Raw genomic sequence first — 20,124 nt, forward strand, 5'->3', positions numbered from 1 at the left:
CACAAGCCTCCAGCAATCCGTCAAATACAGTTCAGGTTTTCCTGCCTCACTATTGGTTTCCACAGAGATTTCTGCTCTTGGGTTTCTGTTCCGGTAAGTTGTTATTCTCTGTATCTGCTATTCTGCCTCTCCAATTTTGGGCACGGTGATTTTTCCTGTGACCTCACTTCTCTAATGAATCTAAGAAGAACTGTTATCCACACAAGCCTCCAGCAATCCGTCAAATACAGTTCAGGTTTTCCTGCCTCACTATTGGTTTCCACAGAGATTTCTGCTCTTGGGTTTCTGTTCCGGTAAGTTGTTATTCTCTGTATCTGCTATTCTGCCTCTCCAATTTTGGGCACGGTGATTTTTCCTGTGACCTCACTTCTCTAATGAATCTAAGAAGAACTGTTGATTTTTCAGTTTGTTCAGATATTTACCTGTTAGGACAGAGTGGCAACTTCCAGGCTCCTCCCATGCTGGACTCAAAACTAGAAGTCTCATAAGTCTTTTTACAATGGAATAAAACATGTTAATTCTCAATATTTCTAATGTTTTAGGTTGCACTGCATTAACTAAATATATAAGGTTTACTAAATTTTTAAGTCTGTCTGTAACTTTATAACCAACAAGAGAGTTTCTAGTGCTTTTGTCAGAAAGATTTTAAGGTCATAGAACAATAATATTTCCCCAGTCAATCATTAAGATCAACTTTGCACAGTTCAGCTTGTATGATCATTTTTGTAGGTCACAGTGAGGACAGCCTGTATTTTATTTACCCTATATTTTATTTCTCATATATACATGAGTTCCTATTCTGGTTTAATAATATACTGATGTACTGTTACAGCTTATTAGATTTTTTTTAAACTACTGAAATTTGGAGTGTGTTTTGATATTGGATAAGGACATTTCTTTCCTCATTACAACTTTACCCTACTTTAAAATATCTGCTTTATGGTGATAAATCCCTCTTGATCATTATGACTTCTTAAAAATACGTTGCTGGAATCTATTTGCTAATATTAGTTAGAACTTAAGATCTTAAAAGAAATGTGCTTCTAGTTATTTTTGGGTAAATTTTCCATATCTGATTTTTGTATTAGGACTCTTCTAGCTTTTTTAATACATTGGAAAATAACGAATGTCTTTCTAAGGTGTATATCTTTGATTATATTTTCTAATTTCATAAAGCTACTTGTATTCTCTACTCAAAATGTGAGTAAATATTGGCTGCATATAACTTATCAATAATCAGCCATTTTGTCCAGATTTTCAAGTGTGTTGGTATAAAGCTAGCATAGTATTCTTTTGTAATCAAAAAAACAAATTCTCTCTGTTTTATAGCTAGTCCCATCTCTATCATATTTGCCAAATATTGCTTATTTTACTGGTCTTTCTTTTGGTTTTATTTGTCAAGTTGACTGCTTTTCTTCTTTATTTTTGACTGTCTCTCGATTAATTTTGTCCTCCCACTCTTTTGGATTTACCTTGTTCTTTTTCTACGTCTACTGTCCATTTCCTGTAGCTTCAAGAGCCATTTTCAACAACTCAGTGAGCTCTGCCGGCTGTGTCACGGCCACTTCATCATATGCCATTAAAACCTAATCTCATACACTGAAGACTCAGCAGCCTTATCTTGCTTTCACAAGTGTTCTATGGCCTTGCGTCCTTCTTCTTCTCCTAAATTAGCACTATCATCAGGGAAGATTCTAGTGGGCCGCATGCTACTTATAAGGCTTGCCTTTCCTCCAGTTTCATAATAAAAGAAAAAACATTTCCACCCTTTTTTTGATGTTGATCGAAAATTTAGCAACACTTCTCTGCACTGTATTCAAATCCAGAAATATAAGCAAGTCTTCATGCACACGGGCTCACCAAAATGTCATCACTTTAAACTATGTATGACCTTGGACAATGACCTTGCCAAATACTCCATGCTCCCCCTTTCTTCCTAGGTGTTCGGAGTTTTTCATTCCTACAACATCTTTTACACATGGTCAATTTGTGTCATAAGCTCTTCCTCCCTCCCACTCTGAGTCTATATCCAAAGGAGACGTCACCATTATTTGAAGAGATATCTGTACTCCCATGGTCATTGTAGCATTATTCGCAAGAGCCAAGGTATGGAAACAACCTAAGTGTCCACAGTAGATGAATGGATAAAGGAAATATGGCATATATATATATATATATATATATATATACACACACATACACACACACAGACATATACATACAATGGAATATTATTCAACCTTTAAAAAGAAGATAATCCTATCATTTAAGACAACATGGATAAAACTGGAGGACACTATGCCAAGTGAAATAAGACAAATAGTGCATGATATCACTTATATGTGGACTCTAAAAAAATAACTAAATAAACTCTTCCTTCCCTGGACATTTTCCTCAGCAGACTCTAGCAGCTTCTACTATGCGTCTCATCTCTTTTCCTTTGTACCATATCACAACCCCAGGGAACCTGGGGTAAATACAGGGAACCTGTATTTACTGATGTGTATCTAGATTATAGTTTACCATTGTTCTTTTTCTTCGTACTTCATTCCTTCCACTTCTGGCATCAGAACCTCATTTTTCCTTTGGAGAAGTCCTTGTGATGACTTGGCACTTGCAGTCCATAGCAGAATGCATAGGTGAAGGATGTACGGCTAGATAAAGGCTAGAGCCACAGTGAGGAGGAAAATAGGAGGGTGATGGCTCCCACATCTGTGAGCTGGGGTGGGGTTTGGGGGCATGGCTGCAGCGAGGATGAGAGCTGACACCAAAATACAGGGCAACAGGAAGCTTGCTTAGGTGGAATTGTTAAAAGCGTCACTGCTAAGAGGAATGGGGCCGTTTATTATTTTTGAAAGTCGAATGTTTGTAGATTGGCAACTGTCTATACTTTTTGTTTCAAATGGCTTCATTAGACTAATAACCTCTGATACAAATGGGCTTCAATTAAAAAGCTTGGATATAATTTGGTATAATATCTCAGCTCAAGAAATAAGGAGATTTTTCCTCCCATAAAAGCCAGGGTAAATTTTCTCGTAAGTGGTAGAGGTCATTATGGTACTTACTCAGTTTTTCCGTTCATTTAATCAAAAGTGGTGCAATTTCCACTTGATGGAGATTAGATGGTGCTCTTTTGAGCTAATGTTGTGAGTCAGTCACTAGACTACTTTGTGCTTCAAGACTGAAAGAAGCCATTGTCCTTATGTCTTCTTGCCCTTAGCCTTGTCCTCTCCGGGAAGTTCTGGGGGATAGTGTTGGATGAATTGAAGCTTATGTCTCACCTCTAAGTGATGATACTCTTCAGCTTACAATAGGCAGAGAGTAATTCCCTGAGATGGAAGAGGAAGCCAAGCTTACAGGTCTCTAGATGGTTAGAGATGGAAGGGAGTATGTTTACCTGGACTTACCCTGCCATAGGTGTCAGCTCTTACACGTCTATCCCTCAGCAGCAGACGCTGGTGTGTTTCCATATTACTGCTATGCCCTGAAAGTTTATAACCATCAACTGTGTTTAACCACTTTGATCTATTAATTTAATAGCCATTGGTCGGTAGTGTCACCTGACAATTATTATTAGGTATTAGATAGTATCTACTATTATTACTATTAGAACTTTCTATATGATTGAGCATAGCTTCAGTTTGAGTTTCATCTAACAGAATATACTTTTTTGTTTTACAAATATCACGTGAGACACACATGAAATAATCATAAATAAAAGCTGAAAAAAGAATCTCAGCAAAAAGGATGCATGCTTATGTGACATTTCTGCCTTCTAGGGCTTTGATCTGAGATTCCTTAATTTTTCAGTTTGGAAGTCATGGGATATGGTAAATGAAATGTATCCTTCCCAAATCTGTCAAGCATTTCATTTTGGTGGGGAGGGTGGTCATGCTGTAACACCAGTTGGTGTTTCTTGCTGATAGTTTGGGGTTTTAGTTAACTATAGGGTTTGTTTCTAATTGAGATATAGTTGAGATGTAATTGGCGTACAGTAAAATGCACAGTCTGAAAGTATACAATTTGGTAAGTTTTGAGCTGTGTATTTACCCATAAAGCCATCACCACAATCAAGAAAATGAACAAATCCCCCTCCCTTGGGAGTTTCCTCTGGGTCACTCTGATCCCTTCTTGTCTGCCACCTCCACCCCAGATAACCACTGATTTACTATAGATTAGTTTCCATTTTCTGGAATTCTATATAATGGGATCATACAGTATGCACTCTTTTCTGGTCTGGCTTCGTTTCCTCAGCATAGTTATTTTTGGATTCATCTGTGTTGTGTATACCCATGGTTCATTCCCTTTTATTGCTGGTCCGTATTCCATTGTATGGATATACCACAGTTTATCATCTGCTCACCTTTTAATGGACATTTGGGTTGCTCCTGGATTTTGGCTACTTCAGATGAAACTGCTCTGAACATTTATATATAGATCTTTGATTGGATTTATGCATTCTTTTCTCTTGGGTAAACGTTTAAGAGTGACTAGCTGGAGCACAAGGCAGGTGTATGTTTCCGCTTTTCAAGAAATGCCACCAGCAGTGTTGAGAGTTCCAGTTCCTCCAGTCCTCACTAACGCTGGGTGTGGTCAGCCTTTTTTGTTTAGACACTCTAATAGATGTGAAGGGTATCTCGTTCTGGTTTTGGTTGCATTTCTCTAATGAGTAATGATGTTGAGCATCTTTTCATGTGCTTATTTACCATTGGTACCCCTTGTTTGCAGAAATGTCTGTTCAAACTTTTTTTTTTTTTTTGTGGTACGCGGGCTTCTCACTGCTGTGGCCTCTCCCGTTGCGGAGCACAGGCTCCGGATGCACAGGCTCAGCGGCCATGGCTCACGGGCCCAGCCGCTCTGCGGCATCTTCCCGGACCGGGGCACGAACCCGTGTCCCCTGCATCAGCAGGCGGACTCTCAACCACTGCGCCACCAGGGAAGCCCTGTTCAAACTTTTGCTGCCCCCTTTTTATTGGTTTTTTTTCTTCTTACTGAGTTTTTAGAGTTCTTTATATATTCTGTATACAAGCCCTTTTATCAGATACATGCTTTGCAAATCTTTCCTCCTAGTCTGTGTCTTTTCATTCATTGTCTTTGGAGGAACATAAGTTTTTAACTTTGATGATGGGCTTATCATTTAGAAAGAAACTATTTTATTCACAATATCAAAAGTACTTTAAGACATAAAAACACTTCCACTTTCAGCGAAGACAGAGTAACAGAGACTGTATTTACTCTTGCACCTGGGAAAAAACTCCAGCAAAGTATATAAAATAATGATTTTCAAGACCCTGAGCATCAGGTGACAAAGGACAATGATCCCGAGATATGGAAAACAAATGAGGTGAGTCCCTTAATTGGCCCAGCGTAGTGCCTTGAGAGTGTCCAGGCTGCGGTGCAGAGAGGGTGGAGCTGAGACAGATCCTCTGAATTAAGGAGCCCAGGGTGACCAGAGTTTGCAGGACACAGGACCGGAGAGAAGAGACCTCCAGAGTGTTCCCTGGAGAAGCCAGCAGGGTGCTGATCAGCGCATGTGTGTGAGCAAACTCTCTGAGACTGGGGAAAGGGAGTGGTGCTAAGCTCTCATTTCAGCTCCTCCTACCCACCCCCAGAGTGCTAAGTAACTTGTGGCCTCTCTGTTCCTTATTCCCCACCCCCACTCTCTAAATAACCCATTTCCAACGATAGTTCAGAAGAGGGCATTTTTAGCTACACTTAACAGGTCTTCCTAAAGAGCCTCTGAGGGGCTTCCCTGGTGGTGCAGTGGTTGAGAGTCCGCCTGCCCATGCAGGGGACACAGGTTCGTGCCCCGGACTGGGAAGATCCCACATGCCGCGGAGCGGCTGGGCCCGTGAGCCATGGCCGCTGAGCCTGCACGTCCAGAGCCTGTGCTCCGCAACGGGAGAGGCCACAACAGTGAGAGGCCCGCGTACCGCAAAAAAAAAAAAAAAAAAAATTGCAGAGAGTCTCTGAGTCTTGTAATTCTCAGAATTTAGAAAACCTTTCAAGATGTTGGCAATAGAATCTTCCCAAATGGGTCGAGCTTAGCATGACTTTTAGTTTGTAAAAGATGCGAGAACCAGGTAGGACAGAAAAGCACAGTTCCAGAGCAGAGCACTCCTGGGTTGTGTGCCAGGCCTGGCGTGTGGAGGAAGCAGTGGCCGAGAAGTCTTGACACCTGCCCAGCTGGGCCTTCGTGTGCCCTTGGGAAGAAGAGGGTGTAGACCGTGGCCCTGACGGCCTGACTGTGTGCCACACCGGTGTCAGATTTGGAACCACAGGCCATAGGGAGCTTGAGAATCCACCTTGTATATGCCGTCCACTTAGGGACTCATCATCCCATGATCGATTCTTCTTCACCATCTGTCTCAAGCCTGCTATGGTCCAGGCACTGTGCTGGATGCTTGGATCCAACAGTGAGCATGAGAAGTGCCCACGCCCGTGACTCTTACACTCGAGTAGAGGAGGAGACACACCGTCAACCAGTGTACGTCAGGTGGACAGGAGTACCATAAGAAAAATAAAGCAGGTGATGGGATGTGGGTGACCAGGAGGTTGGGGGGTGCTATTGATACAGAGTGGTCAGGGAGTTCTTTCTGAGGTGGTGACATCTGAGCGGAGACTTGAATGAAGCTTGTATGGGGAGGGGGATGGGGACCTAAGTGGTGAAAACGGGGTCCTGAGGTGGAAGTGTGCTTTACAAGGAGGCCAGTGGGGCTAGAGCAGGATGAGGAAGGAGCGAGGGGCAGGAGAATGGAGCAGATGACACTGGACCCTGCAGATGTGTGAGTGACAAAGGAGGTGGCAGAGGATCTGAGGAGATGAGTAACATGGTCTGACGTGCCCCGGGAGGGAATCCCTCTGGCTTCAGTGGGGAATAGACTGTGGGGTTAGGAGACCACCATACATCCGGGTTGATGGTGGCATGGACCAGGGAGCTGAGGAAGTGGTCGGATGCTGATGGGTTTGAAGCTGGAGCAGCGGGACGTGCCGATATATCCAGTGTGTGGTGTGAGAGAAGAAGGGCGTAAAAAATGACCCCATGTGTTTTGTTCAAAGTAACTGAAGGACAGAGTGGACACTCACAGACACGGGAAGCCTGGGAAAGGAGGAGCCTGGTGGGGCGTGAGGCCAGTGGGAATCAGGAGTTCGATTTTGGTGTTTAATCAGTGTTTAATAGGCAATGAGATCTCAGCTGATATTCAGGCCGGAAGTCAGGACTGGAGGTGACCTGAGACCACAGCCAGGGGAGTGGACTGAGCTACCCTAAGAGATGGTTCTTTCCCCTGATGAAGCCAGTTCCATTTGGGGGTCCCACACTTTCTAACGGGTGTCAACACTTTTCGTGATTACATTTTCTTTGCACGGAGGCTTCATTTGAAAGCCAGCTGCACCTGCCGGCAGGAAGGTGTACCTGAAAAATAAGGAAAAATAGACTTAAATAATTAAGAATTCTTTCTTGTTCACAGTTACAACTTTGCAGAGGCTGGAGGGTCTAAGGGCTCGGTTTCCATCGGTCGTGTAATGTAACATTTTTCAGGACGCCAGGGATGCTTTTTGTTTAAAATGGCCTCAAGTCCAGGCTGGATCTTCTGGGAATGAAACTTGGGTGGGGGGAGTAGATAAAGAAAAGCTGGTGTTGGAAGAGGGTCCTGGCTGGAACACGGTCCCAGTAGTGTCTGTTTATGCAAGTGGGAGATATTCATGTGCAAAATAAGGGGGCTGAACCATCTCAAGCTTTCTTCCAGCCTCAAGGCTCTGTGGGTCTGACCCTAAGTCTGTGGGGTCTCTCAGCAACTCCTCACCCAGAGGAATTCATTTCTCCTGCCCCCTCCCTTCCTCCAAGAAAAACCGATTCGCAGGAATTCTTAGCTTCGTTCTGAGACCTGAAGCCAAGATACGGTTTCTGATCATCCTTCAGGACTTCAGGTGGCTCCCTTAGTCCTTCAAAACCAGGTCGATTTTGACAAGGCTGCCTGGCCAGTGTTTCAAATTTCAGTTCAGGTCCTAAAAGTTCCTCCCGTTTTTCAGTTGAAAGGAGAACTCAGGTTGGAGGGAGACAGTTTTAGTCTGAAGGCTTTTATGAAACTGTATTCACTCACTCCTCTGAGCCTGGAGCCGTTTCCAGTAAGAAGGAGGTGACAGGCTCTCCAAATAAAGAGTCACCTTTTGAAAGCACTCCAGCCCAGCAGCAGCATGGGGGCTTTTGATGATCCTGACTTGCGTCTTGAGAAGAGGGCAGGCCAGCGCTGGGTTTGGGCTCTCTTCACCGCCCCCCCCCCGCCCCCTTAGCGTACTTTGATCTGTGAAGCATGTCTAATCCTCAGCCAAGTCTGCTAGAACTTTATCCAGAGCCGGAAAAGGGGAAATATTTTTCCTTTCTTGGGTGGATTTGTATTTATATAAACCCTTAGCAACGCTGATGGAGCCAAGTGGCCAGCACACACGTCTGAGGAGCTGGAATGACTGAGTGGCGGGAACAGGCAGGGCAGCGTGTCCCTCTGTCCCTGGTCAGCTTTGACACGGGTCAGACCTACCGAAGGTCAGGAGAGGGTGGTATAAGTCCTCACGTGCATTTTGCTGAAGGATGTGCTTGTTCGTAAGGCCGTTTATACAACGGCTTGAGCTGAGCCAGCAACTCATCAGTTAACTCCAGATCATAACTCCAGTGAGACACCTGTATGTATATGAATGATTAGGTCACTTTATTTCTTTTGTCATCACTAAGAATATAGGGTTGTGGAAGGCCTTAGCTGTCCTCTGAAACTTTAACCTCGGAAGCTTGACCTTTTCACAGTGTGTCCTGTTATTGATTTTACTTGCATGAATTTGTCTACATCTTTTTGGTCAAGCCCTTGCCATTTCTCATGGGTAGTGAGTTTTTACTCCTCTTTTATTGAGGTAACATTGATTTATAACATTATATAAGTTTCAGGTGTACATTATATTTCTACATCTGTACACCCTACAGTGTGCTCACCACCAAAAATTCAGTTTCTATCCATCACCATCTATTTCCTCCTTTTTACCCTCCCCCCATCCCTTCCCCTCTGGGAATCACTATTCTGTTCTTTGCATCTACCTGTTTTTGTTTAGTTTGGTTTGTTCATTTAGTTATTGTTTATTAGTTTTTTATATTCCACATATGAGTGACATCAGACAGTATTTGTCTTTCTCCACCTGACTTCTTTCAGGGTGATGAATGATTTAATTATTTTTAATTTTTTTTATTCTTTTGGCCGTGCTGCACAGCATGTGGGAGCTTAGTTCCCCTGACCAGGGATTGAATCCGTGCCCCTTGCATTGGAAGCACTGTGTCTTAACCACTGGACCACCAGGGAAGTCCAGGGTGGTGAACTTTTAAAGCCTGCTTACCATCGATATGAAGGCTTTCTTGTCCTAAAACCACCTTGTTGAAGTGGTACCTCACTGTTCCACATTTCTAGGATATAGCACGATTCGCTTTCAGATATTCTCGAGGAGTCTTGTACAGAATCTAAAGACAGGCTCTCTTGTTCTTGTGATATCGCGATTTGTATATTATCTGGGCTAGTCTGGGACTGGTATAAAGGTGCTGACAACAGCCAGTGTATAGAACGTTGATATAAAGCAATCTATTATTTTGCTATTTTGGGCTCTTTTAGAACCAAAAGCAAACCCAGTGTAGGCACCCCAGTTTCTGGCAACTTCCCTGGAGTAATCCTGCTACATATTAATAAACACCACAGGAGCCACGTTTACCTGCTGTCTCGGGATGTTTATCCTGGTCTCCAGGAATGTTTATTTTGTGTCTGTTGGGGTCTCATACTTCAGCAGGGAATCTTCCTAAAGTTTCTCCCTGGCATCTCATCCCAGTTCTGTGATGGACACTTGGGGAGGGAAACTCCTTGGGCACCCTGGGACTCTTTCAGCAGGTGGAGAGAATCCAGGTGGAAAAGCAGCCTGGAGGAGGAGGAGAAGATGGGGACTTTTGTTCCACCGCAGGTGATGGAAATAGGGGGGCTGTAGAAGGGGAATTTCAAAGCACTGAGTTATGAGGAAGTGGTGGGGAAGAATGGTACAGAGGGTTGCATGTGGTCAAATAAAAACACAAAAAAGAAAAAAACGACATTAGGAAAAGGAAGTGTAAGCTTGTAATGTGAGGGAAGAAGATTTACAAAGAAATTTTGTCAGCAGTTTCCCCACCCCCCGCCTTGGTTGAACTTTTGCCAAGTGCTTGATCTGAGGTCCCAGCTCTTTTGATCCAGAAGAGACCTATGTGATGATCCATCCAGGAGGGGCCCTGGACCAAATGCCACTCTTCTCAGTTTAGCATACCTGAGATGTTTAGTCACCTCCTGTTCCTCAAACAAACAAAAAGCTTTCTGAAATTAAAAGCAAACATTACTATGAGGACAGTCATCTTCTGTCAGGAATTGGGTTAAACAAGGAAAAGCTAGGCTTGTCTGCTCCAGATGGGCACCTGCCATAAAAGGAAAAATTTCAAAGTGTCCATCATGTGTGCCCGGCTTGCGGGGAGGCTTGGCTTCCACTGAGTTACTCATCAGGAAGGTCTGAGTGCTTCACAGGTTAGCATCATGGAATGAGTCAGAGAAGAAATCAAGAGTGTGGCCTTTGTCTTTCCTTCTGCCTGTAACTGTCACCATTGTCACCACCTTGTAGGATGTTGGGAAGACGCTGAAGTGTTGAAATTTTGTTTGTTCAGTGCAGCCCAATGACAAGCCATGAAGACTCACTGAAGATAGGTACTGAGTTATACCCTTAGTTCAAGGTCATCTCTAAGAACCCCAACTGGCCTGCTTCTGTTTTGCTGATAGGTTGTCCCCTCTTAATGATAAGACTTTACAAATTGTCCCCAAAGCTTCAAGGCACAGAAGGGCATTTCTGAGTGATTTTTTTAAAAAACAACAAAGTCCCAGCATTTAGAATCAAAACTGGACTTGAGAATTCAACAAATCTGGGAGACAGAAATACCTTTACACTGTTAAATTGCCTGGAACTCAGTGGATTCCTACACTTTGAAGAACTGCAGGGCTATATGGCGAAAGTGAAAATAGTTCTGGAAGACAGTCACAATGTCTGAGGGTGTAAGTTTTTGCAGCTACCTTTGCACTTCATAACTTAGGATGTATCCGATTATTAGGTGGCCCTATCAAGTTGACTTCTTTCCAAGAGGAACAAGTTGAGCCAAAAGCAAACTGCTCACAGGGAGAACACAGCATCCCTGCAGTTTGGGGGAACCCCTCTCGGAGTCCCAGAGCTCCCTAAGAGTATATGGTGAGGCCCAAGTGCTGGATGGTATCTGTGGGCACCCGAGCTGACCTCCCTGTGGCCCAGCAGGGAGATGCCTGAGAATCTAGGGGTACCCCAGCCAATTTCCTGGCGAGTTCAGCAGTATCCCCCAAGGCACATCCCCAGAGAGTTTCGAGGGTGGCCTAGCTGGCTTCCTCGTTGATTCAGCAGCAACCCTGGGAGCGGGTAGCTTTTCAGGGACTCTAGTTGGTGCCCATCTAGCCTCAGTTCAACAGCGTGATCCCCACCTTCCCCCCAAAGACAGCTTCCTGGGGAATTTTGTCAGCACCCAGGGGACAGTTCCCTGCTGGCTTTAGCCAGCTGACTGTGGACTAGTCTGGCCTGGGCAGCCCAGCAGCCTTTTCCCCTACTCAGAGGCTGTACCACACCCCATCCAACCAACAAGGTCTGAATCTCAGCTTTGCCCAGGGCTCTCCCACGCCCAGGTTCTTCTTCCTGGGCAATTCTCCCTCAGCCTTGGAGTTATCCTTTAGAGTTTTCTTTCCTCTTGGTAGTAAATTCACTGTAATAGGTTAATAATTATTTCTATTAAAGCTTACTCTGTGGTCTCCTGAGGAGACCCTGACTGATCCACACAGCCAGTAACTTTTAGCCAGGATTGCAACTAAGGCTATCTGATTCCAGAACCAAACTAATTTGTATTGTTTCTCTATGACCAGCAGTTTCATATACATTGATTGCTGTGATTAAAGTGCTTTAGACTAATTTTTTGTTTTTTAAATTTTTATTGGAGTATAGTTGATTTACAATGTTGTGTTAGTTTCAGGTGTACAGCAAAGTGAATCAGTAATACATATACATATATCCACTCTTTTTTAGATTCTTTTCCCATATGGGTCGTTACAGAGTATTGAGTAGAGTTCCCTGTGCTATACAGTAGGTCCTTGTTAGTTATCTATTTTGTATATAATAGTGTGTACACGTCAATCCTAGTCTCCCAATTTATCCCTCCCCTGCCCCTTCCACCTGGTAACCATAAGTTTGTCTTCTACATCTGTGGCTCTATTTCTGTTCTGTACCTTTTTTTTTTTTTTGCAGTACGTGGGCCTCTCACTGTTGTGGCCTCTCCCGTTGCAGAGCACAGGCTCTGGACGCGCAGGCTCAGTGGCCATGGCTTACGGGCCCAGCCGCTCCGCGGCATGTGGGATCTTCCCAGACCGGGGCACGAACCTGTGTCCCCTGCATCAGCAGGCGGACTCTCAACCACTGCGCCACCAGGGAAGCCCTGTAACATTTTTTTAGATTACACATATAAATGATAATATGATATGTGTCTTTCTCTGTCTGACTTACTTCACTCAGTATGACAGTCTCTAGGTCCATCCATGTTAAATGTCCTCATTCTTTGTTATGACTGAGTAATATTCCATTGTATATATGTACCATATCTTCGTTATCTACTCCTCTGTTAGTGGACATTTAGGTTGCTTTCATGTCTTGGCTATTGTAAATAGTGCTGCAATGAACATTGGGGTGCATGTATCTTTTCGAATTATGGTTTTCTCCAGACATATGCCCAGGAGTGGGATTTTGGATCATATGGTAGCTCTATAAGTCTTTTAAGGAACCTTCATACTGTTCTCCATAATGGTTGTACCAATTTACATTCCCACCAACAGTGTAGGAGGGTTCCCTTTTCTCCACACCCTCTCCAGCTTTTATTGTTGGTAGACGTCTTGATGATGGCCATTCTGACTGGTGTGAGGTTATATCTCATTGTAGTTTTCATCTGCATTTCTCTAATAATTCATGTGCTTTTGGCCATCTGTGTATGTCTTCTTTGGAGAAATGTTTATTTAGATCATCCACCCATTTTTTGCTTTTTTTTCTTTTTCTTTTTTTGTATTGAGCTGCATGAGCTGTTTATATCTTGGAGATTAATCCCTTGTCAGTCGCATCATTTGCAAATATTTTCTCCCATTCTGTGGATTGTCTTTTTGTTTTATGGTTTCCTTTGCTGTGCAAAAGATTTAAAGTTTCATTATGTCCCATTTGTTTATTTTTGTTTGTATTTTCATTACTCTAGGAGGTGGGTCAAAAATAATCTTGCTGCAATTTATGTCGGAGAGTGTTCTGCCTATGTTTTCCTCTAAGAGTTTTATAGTATCCGGCCTTACGTTTAGGTCTTTAATCCATTTTGAGTTTATTTTTGCATATGGTGTTAGTGTTCTAATTTCATTCTTTTACATGTAGTTGTCCTGTTCTCCCACCACTGACTGAAGTGACTGTCTTTTCTCCATTGTATATTCTTGCCTCCTTTGTCATGGATTAGTTGACCATAGGTGTGTAGGTTTATTTCTGGGCTTTCTGTCCTGTTCCACTGATCTATATTTCTGTTTTTGTGCCAGTACCATACTGTTTTGATGACTGTAGCTTTGTAGTATAGTCTGAAGTCAGGGAGCCTGATTCCTCCAGCTCCATTTTTCTTTCTCAAGATGACTTTGGCTATTCGGGGTCTTTTGTGCTTCCATACAAATTGTAAGGTTTTTTGTTCTAGTTTCTGTAAAAAATGGCATTGGCAATTTTCTAAGTATTGCATGGACTGACTTTTGATAAAAATCTGTTTTCAGTAGCAAGCACATGTTATTTCACCATTGTTGTTTTTTTTAGTGGAAATGTCTACCATACAGATGGCTTTCTTACCACATAACCCACTCTGGAAAAGACGTGGACACCCGTTTATCTTTTCAAAAGAGCAGTTCATCACGTTGGCCTCCAGGGCCTTTGCGCTGGGCTCTTTTCTCTTTTTACATTCTTTTTTATAATTAATTAATTTTTATTATTTATTTATTTTTGGCTGCGTTGGGTCTTCATTGCTGCACGCGGGCTTTCTCTAGTTGCGGTGAGTGGGGGCTACTCTGTTGTGGCGCGTGAGCTTCTCATTATGGTGGCTTCTCGTTGTGGAGCACTGGCTCTAGGCACACGGGTTTCAGTAGTTATGGCATGTGGGCTCAGTAGCTGTGGCACATGGGCTTAGTTGCTCCACAGCATGTGGGATCTTCCTGGACCAGGGTTCGAACCCATGTCCCCTGCATTGGAAGGTGGATTCTTTTTTTGTGTGTGTGTGGTACACGGGCCTCTCACTGCCGTGGCGTCTCCCGTTGCGGAGCACAGGCTCCAGACGTGCAGGCTCAGCGGCCATGGCTCACAGGCCCAGCTGCCCCGGGGCACGCGGGATCCTCCCGGACCGGGGCACCAACCCGCGTCCCCCACATTGGCAGGCAGACTCTCAACCACTGCGCCACCAGGGAAGCCCAGAAGGCGGATTCTTAACCACTGGACCACCAAGGAAGTCCCTCCTTTCTCTTTTTTATCTTCTGAGCCTTGTGATCTTTCACTCATTCTATTACTCACTCCTCCATCTACCCACCTGTTCATTGTAGTAGTTCAGACACGGAGACTTAGAGCTGGAGAAAACTCAGAGAGAAACAGGGCCATTTCCTTAATTGTGTTTTTCGGGTGTGGGATACCCAGCTCAGAGTACAAGTGGCAAGTACAACATAATTCACCGCTTCGTGGAAATCTGTCTCTGGCTGTGGTTCCCACTTCTGCCTCCCATTCTTTCCTCAGCCCTCTTCAGTCACACACCCGTCCCCACCTTGCTGCTTCTGTCAAAGCCTCCAGTCACCTCCAAGCCCAGTGGTCCCGTCTCCGTTGTTACTTTGCTTGTCCACTCAGCAGAGTTGAGCACAGCTGGTCACTCCCTTTTCTTGAAGGAGTTTGGTTTCCTTTGTGAAGCCACGTTCTTCCTGTTCTCCTTCTGCCTCCTTGGCAGTTCCTGGCTGGCCTCTCTCCTTTTCAGCCCCTAAACTTTCAGTGCTCTAAACTTGGAGCACCCCAGGCTGTTTCCTTTTTCTTCTTTATCTACTCAATTTCCTGGGTGATGTCATTCACTCGTATGCCTTTCCAGATCATGTGTTTGCTGATTCCTCCCAAATCTCTACCTCCAGTCTTAACCTTTTCCTGCAAATCCAGAACTGAATGTGTAATTCCACAATTAATATCTATCACCCTGTTGTCTAACAGTCAGATCTAACTTGGCCAAAACAGAACTCCTAATTTCTCCCCTTCCCGCTAACAATCTTCTCGCTTAGTCTTGCAAGTAGTACCACCAGCTGCCGTCTTCCCATACCAAAGATTTGGAATTATCCTTGGTTCGTCTCTGCATCTTACCTCCACATCCAATTCACTGGCAAGTCCTGCTGACCGTCTATGAAACATAACGCCAGTCTCTCCAGACCAGGCCTCCACCACCTCTCACCTGGGCTCCTCTGTGAGCCTTCTTATGGTTTCCTTGCCTTCATTTTGCCATCCCACACAGCACCCAGAGGGATCTTCTTAGATCAGATGTCATTACTCCATTTAAAACCTTCCATATGGCTCCCCACCACTTAGAATCAAAACCAAACATTTTCCCCTGTCTGCAGAGTCCATGATCTGGGCCTCACTGTCTTGCCTCTTCATCTTGTCCCGTTTCCCCTTCACCCCATGATCTAGATTCTTCTCTGGGCAGCCAAGCATCTTCCTACTTTCATGACTTTGCATTAGCCTGGAATGTTCTTCCCATGGCTTGCTTTTCCTTGTCATTCAGCTTTCAGCATAAACGTCACCTCCTCAGAGAGGCATCCTGGGCAACCCAGTCGCTCCCTATCTCATTAGCCTGTTTTAATAATCTGTGTAACAAGTTTTTAATAAGTTACGTAGTTGGTTCCTTACTAATCTTCCTTCTAGACTGTAAGCGCCACGAAAGCAGGGGTCTTCGTGTACCTTATTCGCTGCTGTTCTCTCAGAGTCTGTGGTGCTGTCTCACATTAGTTGGTGGTTGTTATGTACCTGTTAAATGAATGAGTGAACTCAGTGGCAGAACCAGGCCTAGGACATAAGATTTTCCTCTTTCGTTTCACATCTAATTTATACCAGGATGTCTTTTGCCAGTAAAGTTATCCTAGCTCCAAGTTATTGATATCTCCTGTTTACTTAAAGGTTATGGTAAAATTTCCAAAAACAATTCCAAAGCCAAATTACCTTTAATCCACTGTGATCTTAAATTTACTTTTAAACTTCACCTTTCATTTCAATATGTTGGAAAATACCACATTCAATGACATTTTATGACCTATATCCTTTAGTTTTTAAACTTAAAATTGTTTCCATTTATTCCAAGTGACTATTATAAAATGGTACTCTAAGACACTTTTATAAGTTGGGAAGATCACACTTCCATAGTTGTGCATGATTTTTACCTCTGTGAAAACGATGTCGGCCAGAGATGGGCCCCGTCCTGGTCTCGGAGATGGAAGGGCCAGGTCTGTTTGTGCTCTTGACACACGCTCGCTGTGCTGCTTCCTGCACATCAGTTTCTCTTCTAAAAAAAACGTCATAATTCATAGTCACAAAATGGATTTTTTTTTTAAAGAACAGGACTACCAAAAAGTACAATCTAGTCTATTTATTTTATTTCTTTGGAACAGCAGCCAAGCTGGAGCTGCCCAACCCTGGTCCTGAGGGAGGTGCTGTGCTGTGCTGAGGCCCAGCCATGGGGACCGTCCCCTAAAACGGCATGAGGTGGCCAGGTCTGCAGATGTTGGTTTTGTGGGAACCAATAGGTACTGAGAGATCTCTTCTGCTCCCTTTTCTCACACTTTTAAGTGTGCACAGTGGTGCATTTTTCTTATTTTTTATTCAAGTGTACTTGGTTTACAGTATTATGTTAGTTTCAGGTGTACAGCACAGTGATTCATTTTTGCAGCTTATACTCCATTATATGTTATTATGAGATAATGGCTATAATTCCTTGGGCTGTACAGTATATCCTTGTTGCTTATCTATTTTATGTGTAGTACTCTATCTGTTAATCCCCTACTCCTAAACTGTCCCTCTTCCGCTTTGGTAACCACTAGTTTGTTTTCTGAGTCTGTTTCTGTTCTGCTATATACATTTGTTTGTATTATTTTTTAGATTCCACATATAAGTGGTATCATACAGTATCTGTTTTTCTCTCTCTGACTTATTTCACTAGGCATAATATTCTCTAGGTCCATCCATGTTGCTGCAAATGGTAATATTCCATTGCATGTATATACCACATCTTCATTATCCAGTTGTCTGTTGATGGGCACTTGGGTTGCTTCCATATCTTGGCCATTGTAAATAGTACTGCTGTGAACACTGGGGTGCATGTATCTTTTCAAATTAGTGTTTTCATTTTTTCCCAGATACATACCCAGGAGTGGAATTGCTGGATCCTATGGTAGTTCTATTCTCAATTTTTTGAGGAACCTCCATACTGTTTTCCATAGTGGCTGCACTAACTTACATTCACAGTGTTTACCTCTCCTTTGTATATACTTTCTGGCCTTTGTTTTAAGACAAGATGTCCTTTTATCTCTGTCTGGCGTTCGTCTTCATATAAAAGGGACTGTGGAGTTCTCCCATCTTTGCTGCCTTGATAACTCAGTGGGCTTGCAAAGTGGGAGCCTTCCTGCTCATCAGTTTCTGAGGGTGCTGCCTTTGCCCTGAGGGGATGTGGGAGGAAACATGCGTTTGTGTATCATTGCATCTCATCCAGAGTCACACTTAAAATGCATCTCATCCAGAGTCACACTTAAAAGACAGCAGTGAACTTTGCGGGGTGGAGGAGTGAGCTTCAGAATATTCAAGCTGAAAGAGGCCTTGAAGAAATCTAGATAATTCCTTATTTAATAGAATCTATATAATTGCTTGTTTTAATTTCCAGACCACTTTTGCTGTTTTGAGGGATGTTCATAACTCAGATCTTTACCCTGGATCAGGAAGTGGGTTTTATTTGTACTGAAAAGACATGTTTTAGGCTTTTAGTATTGTGGTTTGGGTCGTCAGAGTGATACCTTTTTAGTATTTTGCATAATGTGCCCAGTATTTGTGAATTCTGATGATTAGCAGAAAAAGATGAGCTCATTTCACTCATCTCCTGTAGTTTAGAAATAAATCGTAATAAAACTTGGTGTTCTATTCTTCCACAGGGGAAAAACAACTAATGAGCGTTCACTAGCATTTTAATGCCAGAAATCTTGAGACAGAGTGATTAAGTAAGAATAGCTTTTCATAACTTTAACAGGCACAGGGAGACTGTGTAGTGGCCTAATACAGCCTCAGTAGATGCAGTGGTCTGTTCGTCCAGCCAAGTTTCTGCTACTTCAGGAAGACTGTGTAAAAACCGCACATGAATAGAGAATTTCCAACAGAGGAGAAAGCACCTGCATTTAAAGCTGGCGTCTCCCTTCAGCGTGAAGCATATACTTAGCCTTTTTTTTTTTAAATTGATCCAAGCATAAAAATAAACAAATAACCTCAGGACCATTTAATCTTGAATGACTCATTTCACTCCAAATCCAGTTGTGTTCCTTATCAGTTTATGTTTCTAATGAGAACATACTTTCAAATTTCCTTTCTACACAGAAATATTGGTCTCATAATTTTTAATGACTACAGAGAATTCTGTCTTCTGAATTGTGTCATAGTTTTTAATCATCCCCTTTGTTGAATATTTGAGAGGGTTACTAAGTTTTCACTGTTTTATGAATAGTGTTGCTATGAGCAAATCACTATATAATTTTTGTAAGAAAGGCCCACTTCCTTGAAGCGAATTCCTAAAAATGGAAATATAACAGGTCACATGAATATTTCTCCTTCCTCTATTGGTAACATTTTCTGTAAATATAACATTTTTTTTGCAGCTGCCACCAACTTTGGGATTTATCTTTTTTATTAGCTTTTGCCAGTGATGACAGATGTGTAATAAATCTAAATCCCCCACCCTTCCAGGTCTTTTCCAGTCCTGGAAATCAGTATTAGTCTGGCCTCCTCATTTGTTCTCTAGCATCTCGTAACTTCCTAGGGGCATCCACTGCACAGTACCATAGTTCTTTTTTTGTGCACTTGACTTTCTCCAGTGCCGAAGCCCTCCACATCACAGGCCTTGCTTTAGACTCCTGTATCCCTGCAGCTCCTCACACAGTAATATCTCCCTAATTAGGTGCTCAACCAATAGGCTGTGCTTTAGTTTGAAAATCAAGTTTGTGTTACGGAAATCAGAGCCAATTAGCTTCTATTTTAGTAGCCAACATGTTAGGAACCACTGTTTGTGTTACTGATAAGATAGTTTTTTGTTGTTTTTTTTGAGAGAAAAAGTCCGTTTGTCTTACTTTCTTAATTTAGCAACTGGGCACGTTTCCAAAATCCTCAGAATCTGGCCCCAAGCAGTAGCTTGTCGGAGTGCACGTATGTCCTGGAGCTCGTGAACCGTTCTGTTTCTTGCATCTGCACAGCACCAAGTGAATTTTTCGTATGCATGAAATTTCTCAGTGCCTTCGACTTTCCTGCTGTTTCAGTGGCTGGCAGTGCTGCTAGGGGTAAGACCCACACAAAACCAGTTCCCTGGACCTGGGTGATTCTGGGCATCTGGAGCAGGGCGGGGGGCACTAAAGCTCTTGGTTTAATAGAAATTGATAGCCAATGCTTAATAGTCAACTGCGAATTATTTCCAGTTCTCTGGCAAAACCTACACTGTTCCCAGCAAGGAAGCCAGCGGTGCAGGAACGGGAGCCTGGGGTTGGGGCTTGACATCTACATTTGTTATCCTGGGCCCTCAGGCACTTGCAGGAAGGAGGAGCAGAGGCCTGTGTGAAATTCCCACCAGGAGAGAGTTCTTGGGGGAAGCCAGAGATTCCCAGTCTGGGTTCAAGCCTTGGGGGTAATCTTGGGACAGAAAGTAGAAACTGAAAGTATCAGGTGAGGAAGCAGGGGAGGGCGGTCTGGGACTGGGGTGGGGGG

The 20,124-nt window shown here is 43.3% G+C and overlaps 1 protein-coding gene and 1 long non-coding RNA gene across 3 annotated transcripts in view; one reads left to right on the top strand and one right to left on the bottom strand.

Moving 5' to 3' along the window:
* Positions 1 to 20,124, top strand: part of MFHAS1 (multifunctional ROCO family signaling regulator 1) — a 110,707-nt gene that overhangs the window by 72,291 nt on the left and 18,292 nt on the right. The gene's annotated exons all lie outside the window — the stretch shown is intronic.
* Positions 7,191 to 20,124, bottom strand: part of LOC112413175 (uncharacterized) — an 85,606-nt gene continuing 72,672 nt past the window's right edge. Inside the window, exons 2-3 of the long non-coding RNA XR_003005915.1 lie at positions 16,557 to 16,678; positions 7,191 to 7,414 (exon numbers count right to left, since the gene is read on the bottom strand). This is a non-coding gene — a long non-coding RNA (uncharacterized LOC112413175). The remainder of the gene's footprint in view (positions 7,415 to 16,556; positions 16,679 to 20,124) is intronic.

The sequence above is a fragment of the Neophocaena asiaeorientalis genome, unplaced genomic scaffold (genome assembly GCF_003031525.2).
Source record: "Neophocaena asiaeorientalis asiaeorientalis breed wild unplaced genomic scaffold, Neophocaena_asiaeorientalis_V1.1 scaffold14, whole genome shotgun sequence".
Classification (NCBI taxonomy): domain Eukaryota; kingdom Metazoa; phylum Chordata; class Mammalia; order Artiodactyla; family Phocoenidae; genus Neophocaena; species Neophocaena asiaeorientalis.